Below are 5,736 nucleotides of genomic sequence, written 5' to 3' on the forward strand. Positions count from 1 at the left end.
GTGCTACAGAAGAATGCTGAAGATTATTTGGGTAGATCACATAACTAATGAGGAAGTATTGAATGGGATAGGGGAGAAGAGAAGTTTGTGGCACAACTTGACCAGAAGAAGGGATCGGTTGGTAGGACATGTTCTGAGGCATCAAGGGACCACCAATTTAGTTTGGAGGGCAGCGTGGAGGGTAAAAATCGTAGAGGGAGACCAAGAGATGAATACACTAAGCAGATTCAGAAGGATGTAGGTTGCAGTAGGTACTGGGAGATGAAGAGGCTTGCACAGGATAGAGCAGCATGGAGAGCTGCATCAAACCAGTCTCAGGACTGAAGACCACAACAAGATCAACAACAACAACAAGTGACTTTACTCTCTCAGTTATAAAAGGTGTTTCAAGACGTAGCATTTATTATGTTGTAAATAGTACATCAAATGAAAGAGCAACTCAAACAGTTTTGTTTGTATATCTGTGCGCAATGGGAAGGGTATGGAATGACAAAGAGTGCCCGAAAAACGTATTGAACGTGTGCGAGTCTTTCACGCTTTGTCCCAAGAAATATCCCCACGGAAACTTTATGGGTCTTTCTTTTTCGGTGAATCAACTGTGACTGATTTTTCTTGTCTTTATGTGCTACCGCTACGGCCGTGCCTCAGTGGGAAGAAGTTGAACAACACATTTTTTTTTGGGAGCAGGATGCTGCGTAACAATACACGACTGGTTAAACGACGTTGTATCCGACTGGTGGACTGGGCACAAGAGGCCGGTCGACACAGCACCTTATGCACGACCTCCACGTTCACACACGGTCTGATGCGATCATGTGTATGTGCCTCCGGTACCAGATGATCTATCCGACTTTAGAAACAGTGTTGTTGCAACAGTTACACCTGACACTTTGATCAAGGTTTCGGAACAACTAGGCTATCGACTCAATGTGTGATCGGTGTTCACATTGAATAACTGTAAGAAAAACTGCTTGAGTGAATCTTTCATTTGGTGTATTATTTATAGTTGTAAAGTGAATCTAATATGTGCTACAAAGCCTTAAAACCCGTATATAACGTCGTATTGTTGGTTAACCATCGCAAAAATCTCTAAGACTAGACGGTATTCCTAAGGAGGAATTTCATGTAAATTTTTGGCCTCTTATAGGTGACAGCATTACGTCACTGGTAAATGAGGTGATGCGGGGTGGTGAGTTTGATTCCTGGCCCCTTCAAGGTTGTGAAAATCGTTCTAATACCGAAGGCAACCGATCGGCCAGTCATTGATGAATTCCGCCCGATCTGACAGCTTTATTTCGACTACAAGCTGTAGCCCGAGTGGGTAATAGCCGTTTATCGATATTGCTAGAGAAAATTGTACCAACGGCCTTGCCGCAGTGGTAACACCGGTTCCCGTCAGATCACCGAATTTAAGCGCTGTTGGGCTGGGTTAGCACTTGGATGGGTGACCATCGGGTCTACCGAGCGCTGTTGGCAAGCGAGGTGCACTCGGCCCTTGTGAGGCAAACTGAGGAGCTACTTGGTTGAGAAATAGCGGCTCCGGTCTGGAAAACTGATATACGGCCGGGAGAGAGGTGTGCTGACCACATGCCCCTCCATATCCGCATCCAGTGACGGCTGTGGGTTGAGGATGACACGGCGGCCTTTCGGTCTCTTTGGGCCTTCATGATTGCGCGGGAGGAGTTTCGTTTTTAGTTTTTAGAGAAAATTTTTGTTGTTCACCAAAGCTGTGTTCCTGGGCACACTATTCTGACTTCTGTAGCCGAATGCCGAGACGCTGTCTCGGTGGCTGCAGCGACGTTTGTCTCTGGAGCCTTGCTTTTTATTGATCTTAATAAGGCATTTGACAGAGTCAGTCACGGTTTCTTGTGTAGGTCCTCAAGGCAACTGGTCTCAAACATACAGCGTGTCGGGTATTATCCAATATTTTTACCGGTATTCAAGCATCTGTCGTGGGGGAAAGACAACTTACTTCCCAGGTCACCATCCGACGGGGAGCCCTCTCTCCATGTCGCTTATTGTTTTGTCCTTAGAACCTGTGCTTCGCCGTACTGCTGATCAGTTATGTGGCGTGAAGATAATAAGAAAAATTTGTCGGTACGAGAGTATGCGAATGACGTTATGGTACTGCTACGTCATATCGGTGGCGTATCCTTGCTCAAGGACATGTTGGATTCCTTCTACTCTCTCTCTCTCTGGGGCCAATGAACGGAAATGTACCGTATTACCATTGCAGCGATTTCAACACGTCGTCATTTCATGGGCAACTGTGGCTGCTCGCCACAACTCGTTGGGAATTTCCGTGGATCGGTGCCCGATGATGATGGCTGCACTCAATTGGCGTAAGGTGACGAATCGAATTCAAGGGGCAAATCGTAAACACGAGCGCTGTTCCCTTCGTTTTCTTCCCAAAGTGTGGATCTTAGATTCCTACATTTTCAGCGAAGTATACACGTTGTACAAATACTCCCGCTCCCCGTGATGATGGCGCGGAAATTGATGCAATTGTGCGGTCGTTTCCTTTGTAAAATTCGTGTTTTTCGACTTAGGTATGAAGTGGTTGCGAGGCGCCGTCCCCTTGGAAGGTTGGGTCTTCCGAATATCAAAGTACAGGCATACCGTTTTAACAAGTACTCGAGCAACTCATTCTATTACCTCTCGCTTATTTACGCGTCAAAGGCCGGCCAGTCTGACCCGCTGCCGATGTTGGCCGGATCAACTCTAAATTGCTGCACGTGCGTGAATTTCGTATTATAATAAATTTTCTGGGATCCGCCGTCTTGTCGATGACACACCTCACCGTCAGATCCTTGCTTCCTCGCTGGAGAATACAATAATTCCATCCCCAGTTTAAATGGCCGCGCCATTGACATCCTGGAAAACAGTGTCTTCCTATCCTCCCGATGGGAGTCGTATCATCGTAGTACAGTGTCATTCACAATCTGATCCAGACCGACGAATGCCTCCATTGCATTGGTCTTAGTCCGACTGGTCTTCGCGACACGTGTCATTATCCTGATGCATTACCATACAGGCTTGTCTCTTGCGGACGAGAACGCTGGCACTGAATTCGCCGATAACTGGCTTCCCTTACCCGACCATCTGAAGCTGCTTTCTCGGTTGACCTTATTCTGCGTCTCGACTTCTCCGTCTTCCCTCGGACGAAGACGAATTCAATAGTGTGGCTCGGACACTACGTCCTTATGTAGCTGGGTTTGACAACTATCCCGACCCCCATGTTTTTCGCTAGTACATGGTGTACGCTCATTGGAAGTGGCGGAGGCTTCCATGTTATCGTGCTTCATCTGCAAATTTTTGGAAATTTCTGGTAAGTTCCTATGGGACCAAACTGCTGAAGTCATTGATTCCTAGGCTTACACACTACTTAATCTAACTTAAACTAACTTAACGCTAAGGACAACACACACACCCATGCCCAAGGGAGGACTCGAACCCCCAACGGTGGGAGCCGCCCGAACCGTGACATGGCGCCTCAGACCATGCAGCTATTTGCAAATGTGTTGCATATTGTCTTTAATCGTCGAGGAATTGGAGAGATTTATTTATTTTTTACTTGTCTGAAGGCTTCTTTCATTATCTTCTTCCAAGAGAAAAAGTTTGATTTTTTTTGGGTCCTGGAGTTGTGGAATTTATGTCTATCAAGTGTCTTTTTTATAGAAAATAAAATCAAAAATAAAGAAAAATTAAAAAAATAATGAGGGGACAATCTAGTTCACTGTCCATGTGAGGGACTAGCACAGGGTTTCGACCCCTGGCCACTTTGTCGCCGTCCAGCCTAAAGCTGACTGTATCCACTCTTTCCTTTCATAAAAAAGAAAAAAAAGCGGTCGAGGCGTTAGACTACGAAACCGCTGACAGTGTTCGATTCTTGACCGAGGCTTTCTTCTCATTCGATATTTCTTTTTGGTTTATCTGGTAAATAAATGTAAATGTCGTGCGACTAGGGCCTCCCGTCGGGTAGACCGTTCGCCGGGTGCAATTCTTTCGATTTTACGCCACTTCGGTGACTTACGCGTCGATGGGAATGAAATGATGATGATTAGGACAACACAACACCCAGTCCCTGAGCGGAGAAAATCTCCGACCCAGCCGGGCGCTTAGGATTGACCTTCTGTCGTGCTGACCACTCAGCAACCGGGGGCGGACGGTACAGCTGATAATTCACTGATAATGGGAATAGCTATGTTTCCCCTTTTTTAAGTTCAAATGGCTCTGAGCACTATGGGACTTAACATCTGTGGTCATCAGTCCCCTAGAACTTAGAACTAATTAAACCTAACTAACCTAAGGACATCACACACATCCATACCCGAGGCAGGATTCGAACCTGCGACCGTAGCAGTCGCGCGGTTCCGGACTGAGCGCCTAGAACCGCGAGACCACCGCGGCCGGCCTTTTTTAAGTAAAACATAGGCAAAAAACAAAAAAAAAAACGTGGTCAGTGTGGCTGGATGCCATGCGAGTGGCCCAGGTTCGATCCCCGGCTAGGTCAGAGATTTCCTCCGCTCGGGGACTGGATGTTGTGTTGTTCTTATCATCATACACACGGAATTCGTCAAAGTGGAGCGGAGTCAAATAAAAAGACTTGCGCGAGGTGGCTAAAATATGCCATACTCACATTGAAAGGTATATGTGTAAAATTTGGTAGGTATTTTTCTTGTTTTGGCTGTCTGGAATCGCGCTCGTAAGGTCTGAGTTGCTTGGATACGCGCGCGCAGACTCGGCAGAGAGCCTGCGCTCCACAGAGATTAGTTAGAGGGGCTGTACTGGTGGTGTGTGCTGCAGCCGCGTAAGAATGTGTTGCTTAACGAAGAAAACGTTTTGGAGGCGATCCAACTACCTCGCGTTTTGCCTACGCAAGGTAGCTTTCATACTTTGCACCTTAACGCGCAAGTTGATCCTAATCTTCTAAGCAGGCTGTTTCCGGATGTCTGCTCGTGGTGACTAGGCTGTTGTATTTCTTGAAGATGCCGACGTACGCGTTAACATGCAGATATCTGTGTATGTGACAGCGCATCGCTGCACTGTTGCTAGTTATTCAGAATCTGCTGTGTGTCTCTGTCATGTTGTAGTATCAAGGTGACATTATGTGCATAGTAGTGCATATTATACAGACTAAAGTCCGATAGAGTGTGCCGGAGATGTCGTCCCATGGCAACTACGAACAAGGTAGTGGGAAAATCGCAACGCTGTCGAACTCTTTGCGGAGAGATGGGTATCGTGAGCGGTTCATTTATTTTTAATTCTCGAGAATGTGCCACCGATACCTAAGGCGATGAAGTGAGTGAAACTGGAGTGAAACCGAGAGAAGACACTGTGTGCGACAGGTAATAATAATTTATTCGGTCATACTCTCTCTATAGGTCTAAAAATGCGATGGTAGTCGATGTGTTTCTTTACCTGGTCATGTATATGAGGTCTCCACAATGGGCTACATTGTTCATCATTTATCGCCCCTCAAAGGTGCGATCGCGGTTAAAAACAGTTCCAGCTGGTTTTTGAGAGCCCGCAGTTTGAAGTCAGAGATGACAACGTATTCGGCCGCAGAGTTTTAATGGTCACGGCTTTCGTCATTGTGGGAAAGAGTTCTGTTATTCCCTGAGTGTGATACTGCCGCAACCTGAAGCAGTTCGTTGATCATTTCCGTGAAGAAGTCACCGAAGAGAGGACATGAATCTCTTACCGAAAGGCCATTCGTACCCGCAGATACGCGCC

The 5,736-nt window shown here is 46.6% G+C and overlaps 1 pseudogene; it reads left to right on the top strand.

The window, feature by feature from the left end:
- The first annotated feature begins 1,358 nt into the window (after positions 1-1,358).
- Positions 1,359-1,476, top strand: LOC124607865 (annotated as a pseudogene).
- The last annotated feature ends 4,260 nt before the right edge of the window (positions 1,477-5,736 follow it).

This window comes from Schistocerca americana, chromosome 3 (assembly GCF_021461395.2).
Source record: "Schistocerca americana isolate TAMUIC-IGC-003095 chromosome 3, iqSchAmer2.1, whole genome shotgun sequence".
Classification (NCBI taxonomy): Eukaryota; Metazoa; Arthropoda; class Insecta; order Orthoptera; family Acrididae; genus Schistocerca; species Schistocerca americana.